This window comes from Primulina tabacum, chromosome 10 (assembly GCF_025594145.1).
Source record: "Primulina tabacum isolate GXHZ01 chromosome 10, ASM2559414v2, whole genome shotgun sequence".
NCBI lineage: Eukaryota > Viridiplantae > Streptophyta > Magnoliopsida > Lamiales > Gesneriaceae > Primulina > Primulina tabacum.
This window is the reverse complement of record NC_134559.1, coordinates 28,400,170-28,426,417: the sequence shown is the minus strand read 5'-3', so window position 1 is coordinate 28,426,417 and position 26,248 is coordinate 28,400,170. Positions and strand designations below refer to the sequence as shown.

General features: G+C 43.1%; 19 non-coding genes and 9 pseudogenes across 19 annotated transcripts; all 28 read right to left on the bottom strand.

Annotated features, from left to right (window-relative positions):
- Window positions 1-1,080: 1,080 nt before the first annotated feature.
- LOC142514830 (5S ribosomal RNA) lies at window positions 1,081-1,199 on the bottom strand. Its single transcript, XR_012810707.1, has one exon. It is a non-coding gene; the product is annotated as a 5S ribosomal RNA (ribosomal RNA).
- A 683-nt stretch (window positions 1,200-1,882) lies between these two features.
- On the bottom strand, window positions 1,883-2,006 carry LOC142517238 (5S ribosomal RNA). Its single transcript, XR_012812994.1, has one exon. It is a non-coding gene; the product is annotated as a 5S ribosomal RNA (ribosomal RNA).
- A 682-nt stretch (window positions 2,007-2,688) lies between these two features.
- Window positions 2,689-2,807, bottom strand: LOC142510505 (5S ribosomal RNA). Its single transcript, XR_012808612.1, has one exon. It is a non-coding gene; the product is annotated as a 5S ribosomal RNA (ribosomal RNA).
- A 1,191-nt stretch (window positions 2,808-3,998) lies between these two features.
- On the bottom strand, window positions 3,999-4,119 carry LOC142509503 (5S ribosomal RNA). Its single transcript, XR_012807674.1, has one exon. It is a non-coding gene; the product is annotated as a 5S ribosomal RNA (ribosomal RNA).
- A 683-nt stretch (window positions 4,120-4,802) lies between these two features.
- On the bottom strand, window positions 4,803-4,935 carry LOC142508348 (5S ribosomal RNA; annotated as a pseudogene).
- A 681-nt stretch (window positions 4,936-5,616) lies between these two features.
- LOC142511135 (5S ribosomal RNA) lies at window positions 5,617-5,734 on the bottom strand (annotated as a pseudogene).
- Window positions 5,735-6,416: 682 nt separating this feature from the next.
- LOC142511063 (5S ribosomal RNA) lies at window positions 6,417-6,535 on the bottom strand (annotated as a pseudogene).
- Window positions 6,536-7,208: 673 nt separating this feature from the next.
- On the bottom strand, window positions 7,209-7,327 carry LOC142506306 (5S ribosomal RNA). The gene has a single exon (XR_012804601.1). It is a non-coding gene; the product is annotated as a 5S ribosomal RNA (ribosomal RNA).
- Window positions 7,328-7,998: 671 nt separating this feature from the next.
- Window positions 7,999-8,116, bottom strand: LOC142511487 (5S ribosomal RNA; annotated as a pseudogene).
- Window positions 8,117-8,798: 682 nt separating this feature from the next.
- LOC142516946 (5S ribosomal RNA) lies at window positions 8,799-8,917 on the bottom strand. Its single transcript, XR_012812712.1, has one exon. It is a non-coding gene; the product is annotated as a 5S ribosomal RNA (ribosomal RNA).
- A 2,149-nt stretch (window positions 8,918-11,066) lies between these two features.
- LOC142507599 (5S ribosomal RNA) lies at window positions 11,067-11,185 on the bottom strand. Its single transcript, XR_012805852.1, has one exon. It is a non-coding gene; the product is annotated as a 5S ribosomal RNA (ribosomal RNA).
- A 682-nt stretch (window positions 11,186-11,867) lies between these two features.
- On the bottom strand, window positions 11,868-11,986 carry LOC142515381 (5S ribosomal RNA). Its single transcript, XR_012811229.1, has one exon. It is a non-coding gene; the product is annotated as a 5S ribosomal RNA (ribosomal RNA).
- A 646-nt stretch (window positions 11,987-12,632) lies between these two features.
- On the bottom strand, window positions 12,633-12,751 carry LOC142511183 (5S ribosomal RNA; annotated as a pseudogene).
- Window positions 12,752-13,432: 681 nt separating this feature from the next.
- On the bottom strand, window positions 13,433-13,551 carry LOC142515043 (5S ribosomal RNA). The gene has a single exon (XR_012810908.1). It is a non-coding gene; the product is annotated as a 5S ribosomal RNA (ribosomal RNA).
- Window positions 13,552-14,234: 683 nt separating this feature from the next.
- Window positions 14,235-14,353, bottom strand: LOC142517191 (5S ribosomal RNA). The gene has a single exon (XR_012812951.1). It is a non-coding gene; the product is annotated as a 5S ribosomal RNA (ribosomal RNA).
- A 682-nt stretch (window positions 14,354-15,035) lies between these two features.
- On the bottom strand, window positions 15,036-15,154 carry LOC142507928 (5S ribosomal RNA). Its single transcript, XR_012806165.1, has one exon. It is a non-coding gene; the product is annotated as a 5S ribosomal RNA (ribosomal RNA).
- A 2,013-nt stretch (window positions 15,155-17,167) lies between these two features.
- Window positions 17,168-17,286, bottom strand: LOC142510382 (5S ribosomal RNA). The gene has a single exon (XR_012808497.1). It is a non-coding gene; the product is annotated as a 5S ribosomal RNA (ribosomal RNA).
- Window positions 17,287-17,968: 682 nt separating this feature from the next.
- LOC142508760 (5S ribosomal RNA) lies at window positions 17,969-18,087 on the bottom strand. Its single transcript, XR_012806963.1, has one exon. It is a non-coding gene; the product is annotated as a 5S ribosomal RNA (ribosomal RNA).
- Window positions 18,088-18,742: 655 nt separating this feature from the next.
- On the bottom strand, window positions 18,743-18,861 carry LOC142509101 (5S ribosomal RNA). Its single transcript, XR_012807289.1, has one exon. It is a non-coding gene; the product is annotated as a 5S ribosomal RNA (ribosomal RNA).
- A 683-nt stretch (window positions 18,862-19,544) lies between these two features.
- Window positions 19,545-19,663, bottom strand: LOC142517535 (5S ribosomal RNA). The gene has a single exon (XR_012813277.1). It is a non-coding gene; the product is annotated as a 5S ribosomal RNA (ribosomal RNA).
- Window positions 19,664-20,431: 768 nt separating this feature from the next.
- LOC142512664 (5S ribosomal RNA) lies at window positions 20,432-20,549 on the bottom strand (annotated as a pseudogene).
- A 967-nt stretch (window positions 20,550-21,516) lies between these two features.
- LOC142507058 (5S ribosomal RNA) lies at window positions 21,517-21,635 on the bottom strand. Its single transcript, XR_012805324.1, has one exon. It is a non-coding gene; the product is annotated as a 5S ribosomal RNA (ribosomal RNA).
- A 639-nt stretch (window positions 21,636-22,274) lies between these two features.
- Window positions 22,275-22,392, bottom strand: LOC142515562 (5S ribosomal RNA). The gene has a single exon (XR_012811400.1). It is a non-coding gene; the product is annotated as a 5S ribosomal RNA (ribosomal RNA).
- Window positions 22,393-23,076: 684 nt separating this feature from the next.
- On the bottom strand, window positions 23,077-23,198 carry LOC142512835 (5S ribosomal RNA; annotated as a pseudogene).
- A 455-nt stretch (window positions 23,199-23,653) lies between these two features.
- LOC142511014 (5S ribosomal RNA) lies at window positions 23,654-23,772 on the bottom strand (annotated as a pseudogene).
- A 682-nt stretch (window positions 23,773-24,454) lies between these two features.
- On the bottom strand, window positions 24,455-24,573 carry LOC142512921 (5S ribosomal RNA). Its single transcript, XR_012808896.1, has one exon. It is a non-coding gene; the product is annotated as a 5S ribosomal RNA (ribosomal RNA).
- Window positions 24,574-25,248: 675 nt separating this feature from the next.
- Window positions 25,249-25,367, bottom strand: LOC142511376 (5S ribosomal RNA; annotated as a pseudogene).
- A 684-nt stretch (window positions 25,368-26,051) lies between these two features.
- On the bottom strand, window positions 26,052-26,169 carry LOC142513460 (5S ribosomal RNA). Its single transcript, XR_012809406.1, has one exon. It is a non-coding gene; the product is annotated as a 5S ribosomal RNA (ribosomal RNA).
- Window positions 26,170-26,248: the final 79 nt, after the last annotated feature.

Below are 26,248 nucleotides of genomic sequence, written 5' to 3'. Positions count from 1 at the left end.
ACAACAAAAATCGCTAAATGTTCCCAGAAAATAGAAAAAAAATAAGAAGAAGAAAATAGCGAATGTAAAGCTATTATTATGCCTGGGATACGATAAAATGGAACCAGAATCGAATTTCGAACTTCCTAAGCGGATTTCTCGAGGAAACGAAAGCTTAACAGAAGCGGAAAATCGCAAATTAGAGGGTCTTAAAGAAGAAATTCGGCTAAAATCTCGCCAGCTCATTGCGGAGTAATGAGTCTCGTTCGTTTTCTAGTTTACAATCAAATTAGGCTACAATTATGTCCAAATGCGGCAGTGACCGAGCGACGTTGATTTCACATGTCTTATCTGGTCCCGATCGTGGTTCAGATGATTTGAGCCCGAAATCGTCTTTCAACAAGTAATCAAAAATAGAAAAAAAAGAAAATGGGTGCAACACGAGGATTTCCCAGGGGGTCACCCATCGAGGGGCGATGGACAACACGCGGCACTGCTCTCGCCCAATCAGAACCATGAAGTTAAGCGTTCTGGCGCGATGGCAGAGCTTAGATGGGTGACCTCCCTAGGAAGTCCTCATGTCGATACCGTTTACGTAAATTATAGCTAAAACAGTCAAAATAATTGTTTTTAATGAGTTAACCGTCTCCGGAGTAATCTGCGTCATACCTTCCGCACAGAACCGGCTCACGCCAAAAGAAATCGCTAAATGTTCCCAGAAAATAGAAAAAAATTAAGAAGAAAAAAATAGCGAATGTAAAGCTATTATTATGCCTGGGATACGATAAAATAGAACTGAAATCGAATTTCGGAATTCCTAAACAGATTTCTCGAGGAAACGGAAGCTTAACAGAAGCGGAAAATCGCAAATTAGAGGGTATTAGAGAAGGAATTCGGCTAAAATCTCTCCAGCTCATTGCGGAGTGATGAGACTCGTTCGTTTGCCCGTTTACAATCGAATTAGCCTACAATTTTGTCCCAATCCGGCAGTGCCCGAGCTACGTTGATTTCACATGTCTTATCTGGTCATGATCCAGATTCTGATGATTTGAGCCGAAAATCGTCTGTCAACAAGTAATCAAAAATAGAAAAACACGAAAAGGGGTGCAACACGAGGACTGCCCAGGAGGTCACCCATCCTAGTACTGCTCTCGCCCAAGTACGCTTAACTTAGGAGTTCTGATGGGATCCAGTGCATTAGTGCTGGTATGATCGCACCCGACATTGAGTGGGATGTTTATTCTTATATCCCTCGAGTACGTGTGGCGCGGGCGGCGAGGGACAACACGCGGCACTGCTCTCGCCCAATCAGAACCTTGAAGTTAAGCGTTCTGGCGCGATGCCAGAGCTAGGATGGGTGACCTCCCTGGAAAGTTCTCGTGTCGCGAACGTTTACGTAAATTATAGCTAAAACAGTAAAAATAATTTTTTTTAATGAGTTAACCATTTCCGGAGTAATCTGCGTCATACCCTTCCGCACAGAACCGGCTCACGACAACAAAAATCGCTAAGTGTTCTCAGAAAATTAAAAAAAAAATAAGAAGAAGAAAATAGCGAATGTAAGCTATTATTATGCCTGGGATATGATTAAATATAACCGGAATCGAATTTCGGACTTCCTAAACGGATTTCTCGAGGAAACGGAAGCTTAACAGAAGCGGAAAATCGCAACTTAGAGGGTCTTAAAGAAGGAATTCGGCTAAAATCTCGTCAGCTCATTACAGAGGAATGAGTCTCGTTCGTTTGCCAGTTTACAATCAAATTAGGCTACAATTTTGTTCAAATCCGGCAGAGCCCGAGCTACGTTGATTTCACATGTCTTATCTGGTGTCGATTGAGATTCAGATGATTTGAGCCGAAAATCGTCTGTCAACAAGTAATCAAAAATAGAAAAACAAGAAAAGGGGTGCAACACAGGGACTTCCCAGGGGGTCGGGTCACCCATCCTAGTACTGTTCTTGCCCAAGCACGCTTAACTCCGGAGTTCTGATGGGATCCGGTGCATTAGTGCTGGTATGATCGCACCCGACATTGATTGGGATGTTTATTATTATGTACCTCGAGTACGTGTGGAGCGGGCGGCGATGGACAACAAGCGGCACTGCTCTCGCCCAATCAGAACCACGAAGTTAAGCGTTCTGGCGCGATGGCAGAGCTAGGATGGGTGACCTCCCTGAGAAGTCCTCGTGTCGCGACCGTTTATGTAAATATTGGAAGAAACAATCGAAATAATTGTTTTTAATGAGTTAACCGTCTCCCGAGTAATCTGTGTCATACCCTTCCGCACAGAACCGGCTCACGACAACAAAAATCGCTAAATGTTCCTAGAAAATAGAAAAAAAATAAGAAGAAGAAATTAACGAATGTAAAGCTATTATTATGCCTGGGATACGATAAAATGGAATGTAATCGAATTTCGGACTTCCTAAGCGGATTTCTCGAGAAAACGAAAGCTTAACAGAAGCGGAAAATCGCAAATTAGAGGGTCTTAAAGAAGGAATTCGGCTAAAATCTCGCCAGCTCATTGCGGAGTAATGAGTCTCGTTCGTTTGCCCGTTTACAATCAAATTAGGCTACAATTTTGTCCAAATCCGGCAGTGCCCGAGCTACGTTGATTTCACATGTCTTATCTGGTCCCGATCGAGATTCAGATGATTTGAGCCGAAAATCATCTGTCCACAAGTAATCAAAAATAGAAAAACACGAAAAGGGGTGCAACACGAGGATTTTCCAGGGGGTCACCCATCCTAGTACTGCTCTCGCCCAAACACGCTTAACTTCGGAGTTCTGATGGTATCTTGTGCATTAGTGCTGGTATGATCGAACCCGACATTGATTGGGATGTTTATTCTTATATCCCTCGAGTGCGTGTGGCGCGGGCGGTGATGGACAACAAATAAATCCTTATATTATTCGAAAATTCTGATTCAGCCCTTAAACGTTCGTAAATTGCCCTTAGGTCCCCAATCTTTCGAAATATTGCATTTTTGTCCCTTATATTTCGATACTTGCATGTTTATTTTATACGCCGGGACGTAAATTTTATCGGTGTGGGTTTTTCAATAAAAAAATACGAACTTTTTGGCAATCCGGCTATTTAATTCCCAAACTATTTTTACCAAAACATTAATAATATTTTAATTAATTCTAATTAAAGACTAATTGGCTTAATTAGGGGCTTAATAGGCCTAAAGCCTTGTTAGTATTTAATTACGTATATAATATGTAAACCTTTCCCATAACCCTACGATTCTTTCAAAAGCACACGGCCACTCTTCTGAAAATTTCCCATAACCCTAGTATTGCTCTCGCCCAAGCACGCTTAACTTCGGAGTTCTGATGGGATCCGGTGCAATAGTGCTGGTATGATCGCACCCGACATTAAGTGGGATATTTATTTTTATGTCCCTCGAGTACTTGTAAAGCGGGCGGCGATGAACAACACGCGACACTGATCTCGCCCAATCAGAACGATAAAGTTAAGCTTTCTGGCGCGATGACGGAGCTAGGATGGGTGACCTCCCTGGGAAGTCCTCGTGTCGCGACCCATTTCGTAAATAATGGATAAAACAATCGAAATAATTGTTATTAATGAGTTAACCGTCTCCGGAGTAATCTGCGTCATATCCTTCCGCACGGAACCGGCTCACGACAACAAAAATCGCTAAATGTTCCCAGAAAATAGAAAAAAAAATAAGAAGAAGAAAATAGCGAATGTAAAGCTATTATTATGTCTGGGATATGATAAAATGGAACGGAATCGAATTTCGGACTTCCTAAAGGGATTTCTCGAGGAAACAGAGGCTCAAGAGAAGCGGAAAATCGCAAATTAGAGGGTCTTAGAGAAGGAATTCGGCTAAAATTTCGCCAGCTCTATTTTAGGCTACTATTTTGTCCAAATCCGACAGTGCCCGAGGTACGTTGATTTCACATGTCTTATCTGGTCCCGATCGTGATTCAGATGATTTGAGCCGAAAATCGTCTGTCAACAAGTAATCAAAAATAGAAAAACACGAAAAGGGGTGCAACACGAGGACTTCCCAGTGGGGGAAACCCATCCTAGTACTGCTCTCGCCCAAGCACGCTTAACTTCGGAGTTCTGATTGGATCCAGTGTATTAGTACTGGTATGATCGCAACCGACATTGAGTGGGATGTTTATTCTTATATCCCTCGAGTACGTGTGGCGCGAGCGGCGATGGACAACACGCGAAACTGCTCTCGCCCAATAAGAACCATGAAGTTAAGCGTTCCGGCGAGATGGCAGAGCTAGGATGGGTCACCTCCCTGGGAAGTCCTCGTGTCGCGACCGTTTACGTAAATTATCGCTAAAACAGTCGAAATAATTGTTTTTAATGAGATAATAGTATCCGGAGTAAATCTGCGTCATACCCTTTCGCACAGAACCGACTCACGACCACAAAAATTGCTAAATGTTCCCAGAAAATAGAAAAAAAATAAGAAAAATAAAATAGCGAATGAAAACCTATTATTATGCCTGGGATACGATAAAATGGAATCGGAATCGAATTTAGGACTTCCTAAGCGGATTTCTCGAGGAAACGGAAGCTTAACAGAAGCGGTAAATCGCAAATTAGAGGGTTTTAAAGAAGGAATTCTGCAAAATCTTGCCAGCTCATTGCGGAGTAATGAGTCTCGTTCGTTTGCCCGTTTACAATCAAATTAGGCTGCAATTTTGTCCAAATCCGGCAGTGCCCGAGCTACGTTGATTTCACATGTCTTATCTGGTCCCGATCGAGATTCAGATGATTTGAGCCGAAAATCGTCTGTGAACAAGTAATCAAAAATAGAAACACACAAAAAGGAGTGCAACACGAGGACTTCCTAGGGGGTCACCCATCCTAGTACTGCTCTCGCCCAAGCACTCTTGCCCAAGCACGCTTAACTTCGCAGTTCTGATGGGATTCGGTGCATTAGTGCTGGTATGATCGCACCTGACATTGAGTGAGATGTTTATTCTTATATCCCTCGAGTACGTGTGGAGCGGGCGGCGATGGACAACACGCGCCACTGTTCTCGCCCAATCAGAACCATGAAGTTAAGCGTTCTGGCGAGATGGCAGAGCTAGGATGGGTGACCTCCCTGGGAAGTCCTCGTGTCACGACCGTTTACGTAAATAATAGCTAAAACAGTCGAAATAATTATTTTTAATGAGTTAACCGTGTCCGGAGTAATCTGCGTCATACGCTTCCGCATAGAACCGGATCACGACAACAAAAATCGCTAAATGTTCACAGAAAATAGAAAAACATAAGAAGAAGAAAATAGCAAATGTAAAGGTATTATTGTGTCTGGGATACGATAAAATGGAACCGGAATCGAATTTCGGACTTCCTAAGCAGATTTCTCGAGGAAACGGAAGCTTAACGGAAGTGGAAAATCGCAAATAAGAGAGTCTTATAGAAGAAATTCGGCTAAATCTCGCCAGCTCATTGCGGAGCAAAGAGTCTCGTTCGTTTGCCCTTTTACAATTAAATTAGGCTACAATTTTGTCCAAATCCGGCAGTGCCCGAGCTACATTTATTTCACATGTCTTATCTGTTCCCAATCGAGATTCAGATGATTTGAGCCAAAAATTGTCTGTCAACAAGTAATCAAAAATAGAAAAACACGAAAAAGGATGCAACACGAGGACTTCCCAGGGAACACCCATCCTAGTACTGCTCTCTTCCAAGCACGCTTAACTTCTGAGTTCTGATAGGATCCGGTGCATTAGTGCTGGTATGATCGCACCCGACATTGAGTGGGATTTTTATTCTTATATCCCTCGAGTACGAGTGGAGCGGGCGGCGATAGACAACACGCGGCACAGCTCTTGCCCAACAGAACCATGAAGTTAAGCGTTCTGGCGCGATTGCAGAGCTAGGGTGGGTGACCTCCCTGGAAAGTCCTCGTGTCTCGACCGCTTACGTAAATTATGGCTAAAACACTTGAAATAATTGTTTATAATGAGTTTACCGTCTCCGGAGTAATCTGCGTCATACCCTTTCGCACAGAACCGACTCACGACAATAAAAATCGCTAAATGTTCCCAGAAAATAGAAAAAAAATAAGAATAAGAAAATAGCGAATGTAAAGCTATTATTATGCTTGGTATACGATAAAATGGAATCGGAATCGAATTTCGGACTTCCTAAGCGGATTTCTCGAGGAAACGGAAGTTTAACAGAAGCGGAAAATCGCAAATTAAAGGGTCTTAGAGAAGGAATTCGGCTAAAATCTTTCCAGCTCATTGCGGAGCAACGAGTCTCGTTCGTTTGCCCGTTTACAATTAAACTAGCCTACAATTTTTTCCAAATCAGGCAGTGCCCGAGCTACGTTAATTTCACATGTCTTTTCTGGTCACGATCGAGATTCAGATGATTTGATCCGAAAATAGTCTGTCAAGAAGTAATCAAAAATAGAAAAACACGAAAATGGGTTCGACACGAGGACTTCCCAGGGGGTCACCCATCCTAGTACTGCTCTCGTCCAAGCACGTTGAATTTCGGAGTTCTAATGGGATCCGATGCATTAGTGTTGGTATGATCGCACCCGACATTGAGTGAGATGTTTATTCTTATATCCCTCGAGTACGTGTGGAGCTGGCGGCGATGGACAACACGCGGCACTGCTCTCGACCAATCAGAACCATGAAGTTAAGCATTCTGGCGCAATGGCAGAGCGAGGATGGACCTCCTGGGAAGTCCTCGTGTCGCGACCGTTTACGTAAATTTTGGCTAAAACAGTCGAAATAATTGTTTTTAATGAGTTAACCATCTTCGGAGTAATCTGCGTCATATCCTTCCGCACAGAACCGGCTTACGACAACAAAAATCGCTAAATGTTCCCAGAAAATAGAAAAAAAAAAAAAACATAGCGAATGTAAAGCTATTATTGTGTCTGTGATACGATAAAATGGAACCGGAATCGAATTTCGGACTTCCTAAGCGGATTTCTCGAGGAAACGGAAGTTTAACAGAAGCGGAAAATCGCAAATTAAAGGGTCTTAGAGAAGGAATTCGGCTAAAATCTTTCCAGCTCATTGCGGAGCAACGAGTCTCGTTCGTTTGCCCGTTTACAATTAAACTAGCCTACAATTTTGTTCAAATCAGGCAGTGCCCGAGCTACGTTAATTTCACATTTCTTTTCTGGTCACGATCGAGATTCAGATGATTTGATCCGAAAATAGTCTGTCAAGAAGTAATCAAAAATAGAAAAACATGAAAAGGGGTGCAACACGAGGAATTCCCAGGGGGTCACCCATCCTAGTACTGCTCTCGCCCAAGCATGCTTAATTTCGGAGTCCTGATGGGATCCGGTGCATTAGTGCTGGTATGTTCGCAACCGACATTGAGTGGGATGTTTATTCTTATATCCCTCGAGTATGTGTGGAGCGGGCGGCGATGGACAACACGCGGCACTGCTCTCGCCCAATCAGAACCATGAAGTTAAGCATTCTGGCATGATGGCAGAGCTAGGATGGGTGACCTCCCTAAGAAGTCCCCGTGTCGCGACCGTTTACGTAAATTATGAATAAAAAAGTCGAAATAATTTTTTTTAATGAGTTAAACATCTCCGGAGTAATCTGTGTCATAACCTTCCGCACAGAACCGGCTCACGACAACAAAAATCGATAAATGTTCCCGAAAATAGAAAAAAATAAGAATAAAAAAATTGCGAATGTAAAGCTATTATTATGCCTGCGATACGATAAAATGGAACCGAAATCGAATTTCGGACTTCCTAAGCAGATTTCTCGAGGAAACGGAAGCTTAACAGAAGCGGAAAATCGCAAATTAGAGGCTCTTAGAGAAGAAATTCTGCTAAAATCTCGCCAGTCCGCAATGAGTCTCGTTTGTTTGCCCGTTTACAATCAAATTAGGCTACAATTTTGTCAAAATCGGGCAGTGCCCGAGCTACGTTAATTTCACATGTCTTATCTGGTCCAGATCGAGATTCAGATTATTTGAGCTGAAAATCGTCTGTCAATTAGTAAAAAAAAAAAAAAAAACGAAAAGGGGTCCAACCGAGAACTTCCCAGGGGGTCACCGATCCTAGTACTGCTCTTGCCCAAGCACGCTTAACTTCCGAGTTCTGATGGGATCCGGTGCATTAGTGCTGGTATGATCGCACCCGACATTGAGTGGGATGTTTATTCTTATATCCCTCGAGTACAAGTGGAGCAGGCGGCGATGGACAAGACGCAGCACTGCTCTCGCCCAACAGAACCATGAAGTTAAGGGTTCTGGCGCGATTGCAGAGCTAGGATGGGTGACCTCCCTAGGAAGTCCTCGTGTCGCGACCGTTTACGTAAATTATGGCTAAAACAGTAGAAATAATTGTTTTTAATGAGTTAACCGTCTCCGGAGTAATCTGCGTCATACCCTTCCGCACAGAACCAGCTCACGACAACAAAAATCGCTAAATGTTCCCAGAAAATAGAAAAAAAATAAGAATAAGAAAATATCGAGTGTAAAGCTATTATTATGCCTGGGATACGATAAAATGGAACCGGAATTGAATTTCGGATTTCCTAAGCTGATTTCTCGAGAAAACAGAAGCTTAACAGAAGCGGAAAATCGCAAATTAGAGGGTTTTAGAGAAGGAATTCGGCTAAAATCTCGCCAGCTCATTGCGTAGCAATAAGTCTCATTCATTTGCCCGTTTACGATCAAATTAGCCTACAATTTTTTCCAAATCCGGCAGTGCCTGAGCTACGTTGATTTCACATGTCTTATCTGGTCCCGATCGAGATTCAGATGATTTGAGCCGAAAATTGTCTTTCAACAAGTAATCAAAAATAGAAAAACACGTAAAGGGATGCAACACGAGGTCTTCCCGGGGGGCCACCCATCCTAGTACTGCTCTCGCCCAAGCACGCTTAACTTCGGAGTTCTGATGGGATCCAATGCATTAGTGCTAGTATGATCGCACCTGAAATTGAGTGGGATGTTTATTCTTATATCTCTCGAGTACGAGTGGAGCGGGCGGCGATGGACAACACGCGGCACTGCTCTCGCCCAACAGAACCATGAAGTTAAGCATTCTGGCGCGATGGCATAGCGAGGATGGGTGACCTCCCTGGGCAGTCCTCGTGTCGCGACCGTTTACGTAAGTTATGGCTAAAGCAGTCGAAATAATTGTTTTTAATGAGTTAACCATCTCCGGAGTAATCTGCGTCATACCCTTCCGCACAGAACCGGCTCACGACAACAAAAATCGCTAAATGTTCCCAGAAAATAGAAAAAAATAAGAATAAGAAAATAGCGAATGTAAAGCTATTATTATGCTTGGGATACGATAAAATGGAACCGGAATCGAATTTCGGACTTTTTAAGCGGATTTCTCGAGGAAAGGAAAGTTTAACAGAAGCGGAAAATCGCAAATTAGAGAGTCTTAGAGAAGGAATTCGGCTAAAATCTCTCCAGCTCATTGCGGAGTAATGAGTCTCGTTCGTTTGCCCGTTTACAATCAAATTAGCCTACAATTTTGTCCAAATCCGGCAGTGCCCGAGCTACGTTGATTTCACATGTCTAACTTCGGAGTATTGCTCTCGTCCAGGGGGTCACCCATCCTAGTATTGCTCTCGTCCAAGCAAGCTTAACTTCGGAGTTCTGACGGGATCCGGTGCATTAATGCTGGTATGATCGCACCTGACATTGAGTGGGATGTTTATTCTTATATCCCTCGAGTACGAGTGGAGCGGGTGGCGATGGACAACACGCGGCACTGCTCTCGCCCAACAGAACCATGAAGTTAAGCGTTCTGGCGCGATAGCAGAGCTAGGATGGGTGACCTCCCTAAAAAGTCCTCGTGTCGCGACCCTTTACGTAAATTATGGCTAAAATAGTAAAAATATTTGTTTTTAATGAGTTAACCGTCTCCGGAGTAATCTGCGTCATACCCTTCCGCACAGAACCGGCTCACGATAACAAAAATCGATAAATGTTTCGAGAAAATATAAAAAAAAATAAGAATAAGAAAATAGCGAATGTAAAGCTATTATTATGCCTGAGATACGATAAAATGGAACCAGAATCGAATTTCGAACTTCCTAAGCTGATTTCTCGAGGAAACGGAAGCTTAACAGAAGCGGAAATCGCAAATTAGAGGGTCTTAGAGAAGAAATTCGGCTAAAATCTCGCCAGTCGGCAATGATTCTTGTTCGTTTGCCCGTTTACAATCAAATTAGGCTACAATTTTGTCCAAATCCGGCAGTGCCCGAGCTACGTTTATTTTAAATGTCTTATCTGGTCCCGATCGAGATTCAGATGATTTGAGCCGAAAATCGTCATTCAACAGGTAATCAAAAATAAAAAAACACGAAAAAGGGTGCAACACGAGGACTTCCCAGGGGGTGTTCTGATGTGATCCGGTGCATTAGTGCTGGTATGATCGCACCCGACATTGAGTAGGATGTTTATTCTCATATCCCTCGAATACGAGTGGAGCGGGCGGCGATGGACAACACGCGGCACTGCTCTCGCCCAACAGAACCATGAAGTTAAGCGTTCTGGCGCGATTGCAGAGCTAGGATGAGTGACCTCCCTGGGAAGTCCTCGTGTCGCGACCATTTACGTAAATTATGGCTAAAACAATAGAAATAATTGTTTTTATTGAGTTAACCGTCTCTGGAGTAATCTGCGTCATACCCTTCCGCACAGAACCGGCTCATCACAACAAAAATCGCTAAATGTTCCCAGAAAATAAAAAAAAAATAAGAATAAGAAAATAGCGAATGTAAAGATATTATTATGCTTGGGATACGATAAAATGGAACCGGAATCGAATTTCAGACTTCCTAAACGGATTTCTCGAGGAAACGGAAGCTTAACAGAAGCGGAAAATTGCAAATTAGAGGGTCTTAGAGAAGGAATTCGGCTAAAATCTCGCTACCTCGTTGCGGAGTAATAAGTCTCGTTCGTTTGCTCGTTTACAATCAAATTAGCCTACAATATTTTCCAAATCTGGCGGTGCCCGAGCTACGTTGATTTCACATGTCTTATCTGGTCACGATCGAGATTCAGATGATTTGAGCCAAAAATCGTCTGACAACAAGTAATCAAAAATAGAAAAACACGAAAAAGAGTGCAACACAAGGACTTCCCAGGGGGTCACCCATCCTAGTACTGCTCTCGCCCAAACACGCTTAACTTCGAAGTTCTTATTGGATCCGGTGCATTAGTGCTAGTATGATCACACCCGACATTGAGTGGGATGCTTATTCTTATATCCCTCGAGTACGTGTGGAGCGAGCGGCGATGGACAACACGCGGCACTGCTCTCGCCCGATCAGAACCATGAAGTTAAGCGTTCCAGCGCAATGGCAGAGCTAGGATGGGTGACCTCCATGGGAAGTCCTCGTGTCGCGACCGTTTTCGTAAATTATGGATAAAACAGTCGAAATTATTGTTTTTAATGAGTTAACCGTCTCCGGAGTAATCTGCTTCATACCCTTCCGCACAGAACCAGCGTACTACAACAAAAATCGATAAATGTTCCAAAACAATAGAAAAAACTAAGAAGAAGAAAATAGCGAATGTAAAGCTATAATTATGCCTCGTATACGATAAAATGGAACCCGAATCGAATTTCAAACTTCCTAAGCGGATTTCTCGAAAAAAAGAAAGCTTAACAGAAGCGGAAAACCGCAAATAAGAGAGTCTTATAGAAGGAATTCGTCTAAAATTTCGCCAGCTCATTGCGGAGCAATGAGTCTCGTTGTTTTGCCCGTTTACAATCAAATTAGGCTAAAATTTTGTCCAAATCCGGCAGTGCCCGAGCTACGTTGATTTCACATGTCTTATCTGGTCCCGATCGAGATTCAGATGATTTGAGCCGAAAATCGCCTGTCAACAAGTAATCAAAAATAGAAAAACACGAAAAGGGGTGCAACACGGGGACTTCCCAGGGGGTCACTCATCCTAGTACTGCTCTCGCCCAAGCACGCATAACTTCGGAGTTCTGATGGGATCCGGTGCATTAATGCTGGTATGATCGCACCCGACATTGAGTGGGATGTTTATTCTTATATCCCTCGAGTACGTGTGGAGCGGGCGGCGATGAACAACACGCGGCACTGCTCTCGCCCAATCAAAACCATGAAGTTGATGGGTGACCTCCCTGGGAAGTGCTCGTGTCGCGCCCGTTTACGTAAATTATGGCTAAAGCAGCCGAAATAATTGTTTTAAATGAGTTAACCGTCTCCGGAGTAATCTGCGTCATACCCTTCCACACAGAACCGGCTCACGACAACAAAAATCGCTAAATGTTCACAGAAAATAAAAAAAAAATAAAAATAATAAAATAGCGAATGTAAAGCTATTATTATGCCTGAGATACGATAAAATGGAACCATAATCGAGTTTCACACTTCCTAAGCTGATTTCTCGAGGAAACGGAAGCTTAACAGAAACGGAAATCGCAAATTAGAGGGTCTTAGAGAAGAAATTCGGCTAAAATCTCGCCAGTCCGCAATGAGTCTTGTTCGTTTGCCCGTTTACAATCAAATTAGGCTACAATTTTGTTCAAATCCGGCAGTGCCCGAGCTCCGTTGATTTCACATGTCTTATCTGGTCCCGATCGAGATTCAGATGATTTGAGCCGAAAATCGTCTGTCAACAGGTAATCAAAAATAGAAAAACACGAAAAGGGGTGCAACCCGAGGACTTCCCAGGGGGTCACCCATCTTAGAACTGCTCTCGCCCAAGCACGCTTAACTTATATGTTCTGATGGGATCTGGTGCATTAGTGCTGGTATGATCGCACCAGGCATTGAGTGGGATGTTTATTCTTATATCCCTCGAGTATGTGTGGAGCGGGCGGCGATGGACAACACGCAGCACTGTTCTCGCCCAACAGAACCATAAAGTTAAGCGTTCTGGCGCGATTTCAAAGCTAGGATGGGTGACCTCCTTTGAAAGTCCTTGTGTCGCGACCGTTTACGTAAATTATGGCTAAAACAGTAGAAATAATTGTATTTAATGAGATAACCGTCTCCGGAGTAATCTGCGTCATACGCTTCCGCACAGAACTGGCTCACGACAACAAAAATCGCTAAATGTTCTCAGAAAATACAAAAAAAATAAAAATAAGAAAATAAGGAATGTAAAGCTATTATTATGCTTGGGATACGATAAAATGGAACCGGAATCGAATTTCGGACTTTCTAAGCGGATTTCTCGATGAAACAAAAGTTTAACTGAAGTGAAAAATCGCAAATTAGAGGGTCTTAAAGAAGAAATTCGGCTAAAATCTCGCCAGCTCATTGCGGAGTAATGAGTCTCGTTCGTTTGCCCGTTTACAATCAAATTAGGCTACAATTTTGTCCAAATCCGGCAGTGCCCGAGCTACGTTGATTTCACATGTCTTATCTGGTCCCGATCGTGATTCAGATTATTTGAGCCGAAAATAATTTGTCAACAAGTAATCAAAAATAGAAAACACGAAAAGGGGTGCAACACGATGACTTCCAAGGGTGTCACCCATCCTAGTACTGCTATCGCCCAAGCACGCTTAACTTCGGAGTTCTGATGGGATCCGGTGCATTAGTGCTGGTATGATCGCACCCGACATTGAGTGGGATGTTTATTCTTATATCCCTCGAGTACCTGTGGAGCGAGCGGCGATGGACAACACGCGACACTGCTCTCACGCAACAGAACCATGAAGTTAAGCGTTCTGGCGCGATGCAGAGCTAGGATGGGTGACCTCCCTGGGAAGTCCTCGTGTCGCGACCGTTTACGTAAATTATGGCTAAAACAGTAGAAATAATTTTTTTTAATGAGTTAACCATCTACAGAGTAATCAGTGTCATACCCTTCCGCACAGAACCGGCTCACGACAACAAAAATCGCTAAATGTTCCCAGAAAAGAGAAAAAAAAAATAATAATAAGAAAATAGCGAATATAAAGCTATTATTATGCCTTGGATACGATAAAATGGAACCGGAATCGAATTTCAGACTTCCTAATCGGATTTCTCGAGGAAACGGAAGTTTACCAGAAGCGGAAAATCGGAAATTAGAGGGTCTTAGAGAAGGAATTCAGCTAAAATATCGCCAGCTCATTGCGTAGGAATGAGTCTCGTTCGTTTGCCCGTTTACAATCAAACTAGCCTACAATTTTGTCCAAATCCCGCAGTGCCCGAGCTACGTTAATTTCACATGTCTTATCTGGTTCCGATCGAGATTCAGATGATTAGATCCGAAAATCGTCTGTCAACAAGTAATCAAAAATAGAAAAACACGAAAAGGGGTGCAACACGAGGACTTTCGAGGGGGTCACCCATCCTAGTACTACTCTCGTCCAAGCACGCTTAACTTCGGAGTTCTGATGGGATCCATTGCATTAGTGCTGGTATGATCGCAACCGACATTGAGTGGGATGTTTATTCTTATATCACTCGAGTATATGTGGAGGGGGCGGCGATGGACAACACGCGGCACTGCACTCGCCCAATCAGAACCATGAAGTTAAGCGTTCTGGTGCGATGGCAGAGCTAGGATGGGTGACCTCCCTGGGAAGTCCTCGTGTCGCGACCGTTTACGTAAATTATGGCTAAAACAGTCGAAATAATTTTTTTAGTGAGTTAACCATCTCCGGAGTAATCTGCGTCATACGCTTCCGCACAGAACCGGCTCACGACAACAAAAATCACTAAATGTTCACAGAAAATAGAAAAAAAATAAGAATAAGAAAATAGCGAATGTAAAGCTATTATTATGGCTGAGATACGATAAAATGGAATCGGAATCGAATTTCGGACTTTCTAAGCGGATTTCTCGAGGAAATGAAAGTTTAACAGAAGCGGAAAATTGCAAATTAGAGGGTCTTAGAGAAGGAATTCGGCTAAAATCTCTCCAGCTCATTGCGGAGTAATGAGTCTCGTTCGTTTGCCCGTTTACAATCAAATTAGCCTACAATTTTGTCCAAATCCGGCAGTGCCCGAGCTACGTTGATTTCACATGTCTTATCTGGTTCCGATCGAGATTCAGATGATTTGAGTCGAAAATCGTCTGTCAACAAGTAATCAAAAATAGAAAAACACGAAAAGGGGTGCAACACGATGACTTCCCAGAGGGTCGCCCATCCTAGTACTGGTCTCGTCCAAGCACGCTTAACTTCGAAGTTCTAATAGGATCCGGTGCATTAGTGCTGGTATGATTGCACCCGACATTGAGTGGGATGTTTATTCTTATATCCCTCGAGTACGTGTGGCGCGGGCGGCGAGGGACAACACGCGGCACTGCTCTCGCCCAATCAGAACCATGAAGTTAAGCGTTCTGGCGCGATGCCAGAGCTAGGATGGGTGACCTCCCTGGAAAGTTCTCGTGTCGCGAACGTTTACGTAAATTATAGCTAAAACAGTAAAAATAATTTTTTTTAATGAGTTAACCATTTCCGGAGTAATCTGCGTCATATATTCCGCACAGAACCGGCTCACGACAACAAAAATCGCTAAATGTTCTCAGAAAATAAAAAAAAATAAGAAGAAGAAAATAGCGAATGTAAGCTATTATTATGCCTGGGATATGATTAAATATAACCGGAATCGAATTTCGGACTTCCTAAACGGATTTCTCGAGGAAACGGAAGCTTAACTGAAGCGGAAAATCGCAAATTAGAGGGTCTTAAAGAAGGAATTCGGCTAAAATCTCGCCAGCTCATTGCGGAGGAATGAGTCTCGTTCGTTCGTCTGTCAACAAGTAATCAAAAATAGAAAAACAAGAAAAAGGGTGCAACACAGGGACTTCCCAGGGGGTCGGGTTGTTTATTCTTATATCCCTCGAGTACGTGTGTAGCGGGCGGCGATGGACAACAAGCGGCACTGCTCTCGCCCAATCAGAACCGTGAAGTTAAGCGTTCTGGCGCGATGCCAGAGCTAGGATGGGTGACCTCCCTGGGAAGTCCTCGTGTCGCGACCGTTTACGTAAATTATGGCTAAAACAGTCGAAATAATTGTTTTTAATGAGTTAACCATCTCCGGAGTAATCTGCGTCATACCCTTCTGCACAGAACCGGCTCACGATAACAAAAATCGATAAATGTTTCGAGAAAATATAAAAAAACTAAGAATAAGAAAATAGCGAATGTAAAGCTATTATTATGCCTTAGATACGATAAAATGGAACCATAATCGAGTTTCGCACTTCCTATGCTGATTTCTCGAGGAAACGGAAGCTTAACAGAAGCGGAAATCGCAAATTAGAGGGTCTTAGAGAAGAAATTCGGCTAAAATCTCGCCAGTCCGCAATGAGTCTTGTTCGTTTGCCCGTTTACAATCAAATTAGGCTACAATTTTGTCCAAATCCGACAGTGCCCGAGCTACGTTGATTTCACATGTCTTATCTGAACCCGATCGAGATTCAGATGATTTGAGCAGAAAATCGTCATTCAACAGGTAATCAAAAATAGAAAAACACGAAAAAGGGTGCAACACGAGGACTTCCCAGGGGGTGTTCTGATGTGATCCGGTTCATTAGTGCTGGTATGATCGCACCCGACATTGAGTAGGATGTTTATTCTCATATCCCTCGAGTACGAGTGGAGCGGGCAGCGATGGACAACACGCGGCACTGCTCTCGCCCAACAGAACCATGAAGTTAAGCGTTCTGGCGCGATTGTAGAGCTAGGATGAGTGACTTCCCTGGGAAGTCCTCGTGTCGCGACCATTTACGTAAATTATGGCTAAAACAATAGAAATAATTGTTTTTATTGAGTTAAACGTCTCTGGAGTAATCTGCGTCATACCCTTCCGCACAGAACCGGCTCATCACAACAAAAATCGCTAAATGTTCCCAGAAAATAGAAAAAAAAATAAGAATAAGAAAATAGCGAATGTAAAGATATTATTATGCTTGGGATACGATAAAATGGAACCGGAATCGAATTTCAGACTTCCTAAACGGATTTCTCGAGGAAACGGAAGCTTAACAGAAGCGGAAAATCGCAAATTAGAGGGTCTTAGAGAAGGAATTCGGCTAAAATCTCGCCACCTCGTTGTGGAGTAATAAGTCTCGTTCGTTTGCTCGTTTACAATCAAATTAGCCTACAATATTTTCCAAATCCGGCAGTGCCCGAGCTACGTTGATTTCACATGTCTTATCTGGTCACGATCGAGATTAAGATGATTTGAGCCAAAAATCGTCTGACAACAAGTAATCAAAAATAGAAAAACACGAAAAAGAGTGCAACACAAGGACTTCCCAGGGGGTCACCCATCCTAGTACTGCTCTCGCCCAAGCACGCTTAGCTTCGAAGTTTTGAGGGGATGCGGAGCATTAGTGATGGTATGATCGCACCCAACATTGAGTAGGATGTTTATTCTTATATCCTTCGAGTATGTGTGGAGCGGGCGGCGATGGACAACACGCGGCACTGCTCTCGCCCGATCAGAACCATGAAGCTAAGCGTTCCAGCGCGATGGCAGAGCTAGGATGGGTGACCTCCATGGGAAGTCCTCGTGTCGCGACCGTTTACGTAAATTATGGATAAAACAGTTGAAATTATTATTTTTAATGAGTTAACCGTCTCCGGAGTAATCTGCTTCATACCCTTCCGCACAGAACCGGCGTACTACAACAAAAATCGATAAATGTTCCAAAACAATAGAAAAAATTAAGAAGAAGAAAATAGCGAAAGTAAAGCTATAATTATGCCTCGTATACGATAAAATGGAACCCGAATCGAATTTCGAACTTTCTAAGCGGATTTCTCGAAAAAAAGAAAGCTTAACAGAAGCGGAAAACCTCAAATAAGAGAGTCTTATAGAAGGAATTCTTCTAAAATTTCGCCAGCTCATTGCGGAGCAATGAGTCTCGTTGTTTTGCCCGTTTACAATCAAATTAGGCTAAAATTTTGTCCAAATCCGGCAGTGCCCGAGCTACGTTGATTTCACATGTCTTATCTGGTCCCGATCGAGATTGAGATGATTTGAGCCGAAAATCTCCTGTCAACAAGTAATCAAAAATAGAAAAACACGAAAAGGGGTGCAACACGAGGACTTCCCAGGGGGTCACTCATCCTAGAACTGCTCTCGCCCAAGCACGCATAACTTCGTAGTTCTGATGGGATCCGGTGCATTAATGCTGGTATGATCGCACCCGACATTGAGTGTGATGTTTATTCTTATATCCCTCGAGTACGTGTGGAGCGGGCGGCGATGAACAACACGCGGCACTGCTCTCGCCCAATCAAAACCATGAAGTTGATGGGTGACCTCCCTGGGAAGTGCTCGTGTCGCGACCGTTTACGTAAATTATGGCTAAAACAGCCGAAATAATTGTTTTAAATGAGTTAACTGTCTCCGGAGTAATCTGCGTCATACCCTTCCACACAGAACCGGCTCACGACAACAAAAATCGCTAAATGCTCCCAAAAAATAGAAAAAAAATAAGAATAAGAAAATAGCGAATGTAAAGCTATTATTTTGCCTAGGATACAATAGAATAAAACCGGAATCGAATTTCGGAGTTCCTAAGCGGATTTCTCGAAAAAAAGAAAGCTTAACAGAAGCGGAAAATCGCAAATAAGAGAGTCTTAGAGAAGGAATTCGTCTAAAATTTCGCCATCTCATTGCGGAGCAATGAGTCTCGTTGTTTTGCCCGTTTACAATCAAATTAGGCTACAATTTTGTCCAAATCCGGCAGTACCCGAGCTATGTTGATTTCACATGTCTTATCTGGTCCCGATCGAGATTCAGATGATTTAAGCAGAAAATCGTCTGTCAACAAGTAATCAAAAATAGAAAAACATGAAAATGGGTGCAACACGAGGAATTCCCAGGGGGTCACCCATCCTAGTACTGCTCTCGCCCAAGCATGTTTAACATCGGAGTCCTGATGGGATCCGGTGCATTAGTGCAGGTATGTTAGCAACCGACATTGAGTGGGATGTTTATTTTTATATCCCTCGAGTATGTGTGGAGCGGGCGGCGATGGACAACACGCGGCACTGCACTCGCCCAATGAGAACCATGAAGTTAAGCGTTCTGGCGCGATGGCAGAGCTAGAATGGGTAACCTCCCTGGGAAGTCCTCGTGTCGCGACCGTTTACGTAAATTATGGCTAAAACAGTCGAAATAATTGTTTTTAATGAGTTAACCATCTCCGGAGTAATCTGCGTCATACCCTTCTGCCCAGAACCGGCTCACGACAACAAAAATCGTTAAATGTTCCCAGAAAATAGAAAAAAAAATAAGAATTAGAAAATAGCGAATGTAAAGCTATAATTATGCCTGGTATACGATAAAATGGAACCAGAATCGAATTTTGGACTTCCTAAGCGGATTTCTCGAGGAAACAGAAGCTTAACAGAATCGGAAAATCGCAAATTAGAGGGTCTTAGAGAAGGAATTCGGCTAAAATCTCGCCAGCTCATTGCGGAGAAGGAGTCTCGTTGGTTTGCCCGTTTACAATCAAATTAGGCTATAATTTTGTCCAAATCCGGCAGTGCCCGAGCTACGTTGATTTCACATGTCTTATCTGGTCCCGATCGAGATTCAAATGATTTGAGCCGAAAATCTTCTGTCAACAAGTAATCAAAAATAGAAAAACACGAAAAGGGGTGCAACACGAGGACTTCCCAGGGGGTCACTCATCCTAGTACTGCTCTCGCCCAAGCACGCATAACTTCGTAGTTCTGATGGGATCCGGTGCTTTAATGCTGGTATGATCGCACCCGACATTGAGTGTGATGTTTATTCTTATATCCCTCGAGTACGTGTGGAGCGGGCGGCGATGGACAACACGCGGCACGGCTCTCGCCCGATATTGAGTGGTATGTTTATTTTTATATCGCTCGAGTACGTGTGGTGCGGGCGGCGATGGACAACACACGGCACTGCTCTCACCCAATCAAAACCATGAAGTTAAGCGTTCTAGCGCGATGGCAGAGCTAGGATGGGTGACCTCTCTGGGAAGTCCTCGTGTCGCGACCGTTTACGTAAATTATGGATAAAACAGTCGAAAATAATTTTTTTAATGAGTTAACCGTCTCCGGAGTAATCTGCGTCATACCCTTCCACACAGAACCGGCTCACGACAACAAAAATTGCTAAATGTTATCAAAAAATAGAAAAAAATAAGAAGAAGAAAATAGCGAATGTAAAGCTATTATTATGCCTGGGATACGATAAAATGGAACCGGAATCGAATTTCGAACTTCCTAAGCGGATTTCTCGAGGAAATAGAAGCTTAACTGAAACGGAAAATCGCAAATTAGAGGATCTTAGAGAAGGAATTCGGCTAAAATCTCGCCAGCTCATTGCAGAGTATTGAGTCTCGTTGGTTTGCCCGTTTACAATCAAATTAGGCTACAATTTTGTCCAAATCCGGCAGTGCCCGAGCTACGTTGATTTCACATGTCTTATCTGGTCCCGATCGAGATTCATATGATTTGAGCCGAAAATCGTCTTTCAACAAGTAATCAAAAATAGAAAAATAAGAAAAGGGGTGCAACAGGAGGACTTTCCAGGGGTCACTCATCCTAGTACTGCTCTCGCCCAAGCACACATAACTTCGGAGTTCTGATGAGATCGGGTGCATTATTGATGGTATGATCGCACCCGACATTGAGTGTGATGTTTATTCCTATATCCCTCGAGTACGAGTGGAGCGGGCTGCGACGGACAACACGCGGCACTGCTCTCGCTCAATCAAAACAATGAAGTTAAGCGTTCTGGCGCGATGGCAGAGCTAGGATGGGTGACCTCACTGGGAAGTCCTCGTGTCGTGACCGTTTACTTAAATTATGGATAAAACAGCTGAAAATAATTTTTTTAATGAGTTAACCGTCTCCGGAGTAATCTGCGTCATACCCTTCCACACAGAACCGGCTCACAACAACAAAAATCGCTAAATGTTCCCAGAAAATAGAAAAAAAATAAGAAGAAGAAAATAGCCAATGTAAAGCTATTATTATGCCTGAAATACGATAAAATGGAACAGGAATCGAATTTCGAACTTTTAATCAGAACGATGAAGTTAAGCGTTCTGGCGCGATGGAAGAGCTAGGGTAGGTGACCTCCCTGGGAAGTCCTCGTCTCGCGACCCTTTATTTAAATTATAGCTAAAACAGTCGAAATAATTGTTTTTAATGAGTTAACCGTCCCCGGAGTAATCTGCGTCATACCCTTCCGCACAGAACCGGCTCACGGCAAAAAAATCGCTAAATAATCCCAGAAAATAGAAAAAAAAAATAAGAAGAAGAAAATAGCGAATGTAAAGCTTTTATTATGCCTGAGTTACGATAAAATGGAACAGGAATCGAATTTCGAACTTCCTAAGCGGATTTCTCGAGGAAACGGAAGCTTAACAGAAGCGGAAAATCGCAAATTAGAGGGTCTTAGAGAAGGAATTCGGCTAAAATCTCGCCAGCTCATTGCGGAGTAATGAGTCTCGTTCGTTTGCCCGTTTACAATCAAATTAGCCTATACGTTGATTTCACGTGTCTAATCTGGTTCCGATCGAGATTCAGATGATTTGAGCCGAAAATCGTCTATCAACAAATAATCAAAAATAGAAAAACAAGAAAAGGGTTGCAACACGAGGACTTCCCAGGGGGTCACTCATCCTAGTACTGCTCTCGCCCAAGCACACATAACTTCGGAGTTCTGATGGGATCCAGTGCATTAGTGCTGGTATTATCGCACCCAACATTGAGTGGGATGTTTATTATTATATCCCTCGAGTACGTGTGGAGCGGGCGGCGATGGACAACACGCGGCACTGCTCTCGCCCAATCAAAACCATGAAGTTAAGCGTTCTGACCCAATGGCAGAGCTAGGATAAGTGACCTCCCTGGGAAGTCCTCATGTCACGACCGTTTACTTAAATTATGGATAAAACAGCCGAAAATAATTTTTTTTAATGAGTTAATTGTCTCCGGAGTAATCTGCGTCATACCCTTCCACACAGAACCGGCTCACGACAACAAAAATCGCTAAATGTTACCAGAAAATAGAAAAAAAATAAGAAGAAGAAAATCGCCAATGTAAAGCTATTATTATGCCTGAGATACGATAAAATGGAACATGAATCGAATTTCGAACTTCCTAAGCGTATTTCTCAAGGAAACGGAAGCTTAACAGAAGCGGAAAATCGCAAATTAGAGGGTCTTAGAGAAGGAATTCGGTTAAAATCTTGCCAGCTCAATGCGGAGGAATGGGTCTCGTTCGTTTGCCCGTTTACAATCAAATTAGCCTAAAATTTTGTCCAAATCCGATCAAGATTCAGATGATTTGAGCCGAAAATCGTCTACCAACAAGTAATCAAAAATAGAAAAATACAAAAAGGAGTGAAACACGAGGACTTCCCAAGGGGTCACCCATCCTAGTACTGTCTCGCCCAAGCACGCTTAACTTCGGAGTTCTGATGGGATCCGGTGCATTAGTGCTGGTATAATCGCACCCAACATTGAGCGGGATTTTAATTCTTATATCTCTCGAGTACGTGTGGAGCGGGCGACGATGGACAATACGCGGCACTGCTCTCGCCCAATCAGAACGATGAAGTTAAGCGTTCTGGCGCGATGGAAGAGCTAGGGTGGGTGACCTCCCTGGTAAGTCCTCGTGTCCCGACCCTTTATGTAAATTATAGCTAAAACAGTCCAAATAATTGTTTTTAATGAGTTAACCGTCTCCGGAGTAATCTGCGTCATACCCTTCCGTACAGAACCGGCTCACGACAACAAAAATCGCTAAATGTTACTAGAAAATAGAAAAAAAAATAAGAAGAAGAAAATAGCGAATGTAAAGCTATTATTATGCCTGAGATACGATAAAATGGAACAGGAATCGAATTTCGAACTTCCTAAGCGGATTTCTCGAGGAAACGGAAGCTTAACAGAAGCGAAAAATCGCAAATTAGAGGGTCTTAGAGAACGAATTCGGCTAAAATCTCGCCAGCTCATTGCGGAGTAATGAGTCTTGTTCGTTTGCCAGTTTACAATCAAATTAGCCAACAATTTTGTCCAAATCCGACAGTGCCCGAGCTACGTTGATTTCACATGTCTAATCTGGTCCCGATCGAGATTCAGATGATTTCAGCAGAAAATCGGCTGTCAACAAGTAATCAAAAATAGAAAAACACGAAAAGGGGAGCAATACGAGGACTTCCCAGGGGGTCACCCATCCTAGTACTGCTCTCGCCCAAGCACGCTTAACTTCGAAGTTCCTATGGGATCCGGTGCATTAGTGATTTTAATGAGTTAACCATCTCCGGAGTAATCTGCGTCACACCCTTCCGCACAGAACCAGTTCACGGCAATATAAATCGCTAAATGTTCCAAGAAAATAGAAAAAAAATAAGTAGAAGAAAATATTGAATGTAAAACTATTATAATGCCTAAGATACGATAAAATGGAACAGGAATCGAATTTCGAACTTCCAAAGCGGATTTCTCAAGGAAACGGAAGCTTAACAGAATCGGAAAATCGCAAATTAGAGGGTCTTAGAGAAGGAATTCGGCTAAAATCTCGTCAGCTCTTTGCGGAGTAATGATTCTCGTTCGTTTGCCCGTTTAGAATCAAATTAGGCTACAATTTTGTCCAAATCCGGCAGTGCCTGAGCTACGTTGATTTCACATGTCTTATCTGGTCCCGATCGAGATTCAGATGATTTGAGCCGAAAATCGTCTGTCAACAAGTAATCAAAAATAGAAAAATACGAAAAAGGGTGCAACACGAGGACTTCCCAGGGGGTCACTCATCCTAGTAATGCTCTCGCCCAAGTACACATAACTTCGGAGTTCTGATGGGATCCAGTGCATTAGTGCTGGTATTATCGCACCGACATTGAGTGGGATGTTTATTATTATATCCCTCGAGTACGTGTGGAGCAGGCGGCGATGGACAACACGCGGCACTGCTCTCGCCCAATCAAAACCATGAAGTTAAGCGTTCTGGCCCGATGGCAGAGCTAGGATGGGTGACCTCCCTGGAAAGTCCTCGTGTCACGACCGTTTACTTAAATAATGGATAAAACAGCCGAAAATAATTTTTTTTAATGAGTTAATTGTCTCCGGAGTAATCTGCGTCATACCCTTCCACACAGAACCGGCTCACGACAACAAAAATCGCTAAATGTTCCAAGAAAATAGAAAAGAAATAAGAAGAAGAAAATAGCGAATGTAAAGCTATTATTATGCCTGAGATACGATAAAATGGAACAGGAATCGAATTTCGAACTTCCTAAGCGTATTGCTCAAGGAAACAGAAGCTTAACAGAAGCGGAAAATCGCAAATTAGAGGGTCTTAGAGAAGGAATTCTCCTAAAATCTCGCCAGCTCATTGCGAAGTAATGAGTCTTGTTCGTTTGCCCGTTTACAATCAAATTAGGCTACAATTTTGTCCAAATCCGGCAGTGCCCGAGCTACGTTGATTTCACATGTCTTATCTGGTCCCGATCGAGATTCATATGATTTGAGCCGAAAATCGTCTGTCAACAAGTAATCAAAAATAGAAAAACACGAAAAGAGTGCAACACGAGGACTTCCTAGGAGGTCACCCATCCTGGTACAGCTCTCGCCCAAGCACGCTTAACTTCGGAGTTCTGATGGGATCCGGTGCATTAGTGCTGGTATGATCGCACCCGACATTTAGTGAGATGTTTATTCTTATATCCCTCGTGTACGTGTGGAGAAGACGGCGATGGACAACACGCGGCACTGTTCTATCCCAATCAGAACCATGAAGTTAAGCGTTCTGGCGCGATGGCAGAGCTTGGATGGGTGACCTCCCTGGGAAGTCCTCGTGTCGAGACGATTTACGTAAATTATGGCTAAAACAGCCGAAATAATTGTTTTAAATGAGTCAACCGTCTCCGGAGTAATCGTCGTCATACCATTCCGCACAGAACCGGCTCACGACAATAAAAATCTTTAAATGTTCCCAGAAAATAGAAAAAAAAATAAGAAGAAGAAAATTGCGAATGTAAAGCTATCATTATGCCTGGGATACGATAAAATGGAACCGGAATCGAATATCGAACTTCCTAAGCGGATTTCTCGATGAAACGACAGAAGCGGAAAATCGCAAATTAGAGGGTCTTAGAGAAGGAATTCGGCTAAAATCTCGCCAGCTCATTGCGGAGTAATGAGTCTCGTTCGTTTGCCCGTTTACAATCAAATTAGGCTACAATTTTGTCCAAATCCGGCAGTGCCCGAGCTACGTTGATTTCACATGTTTTATCTGATCCCGATCGAGATTCAGATGATTTGAGCCGAAAATCATCTGTCAACAAGTAATTAAAATAGAAAAACACGAAAAGAAGTGCAACACGAGGACTTCCCAGGGAGTCACTCATCCTACTACTGCTCTCGCCCAAGCACACATAACTTCATAGTTCTGATGGGATCTGGTGCATTAGTGCTGGTATTATCGCACCCGACATTGAGTGGGATGTTTATTCTTATATCCCTCGAGTACGTGTGGAGCGGGCGGCGATGGACAACACGCGGCACTACTCTCGCACAATCAAAACAATGAAGTTAAACGTTCTGGCGCGATGGCAGAGCTAGGATGGGTGACCTCCCTGGGAAGTCCTCGTGTCGCGACCGTTTACTTAAATTATGGATAAAACAGCCGAAAATAATTTTTTTTAATGAGTTAACCGTCTCCGGAGTAATCTGCGTCATACCCTTCCACACAGAACCGGCTCACGACAACAAAAATTGCTAAATGTTCCCAGAATATAGAAAAAAAATAAGAAGAAGGAAATAGCGAATGTAAAGCTAGTATTATGCCTGGGATATGATAAAATGGAACCGAAATCGAATTTCGAAATTCCTAAGCAGATTTCTCGAGGAAACGAAAGCTTAACAGAAGCGGTAAATCGCAAATTAGAGGGTCTTAGAGAAGAAATTCGGCTTAAATCTCGTCATCTCATTGCGGAGTAATGAGTCTCGTTGGTTTGCCCGTTTACAATCAAATTAGCCTACAATTTTGTCCAAATCTGGCAGTGCCTGAGCTACGTTGATTTCACATGTCTTATCTGGTCCCGATCAAGATTCAGATGATTTGAGCCGAAAATCGTCTACCAACAAGTAATCAAAAATAGAAAAATACGAAAAGGAGTGCAACACGAGGACTTCCCAAGGGGTCACCCATCCTAGTACTGTCTCGCCCAAGCACGCTTAACTTCGGAGTTCTGATGGGATCCGGTGCATTAGTGCTGGTATAATCGCACCCAACATTGAGTGAGATTTTTATTCTTATATCTCTCGAGTACGTGTGGAGCGGGCGACGATGGACAACACGCGGCACTGCT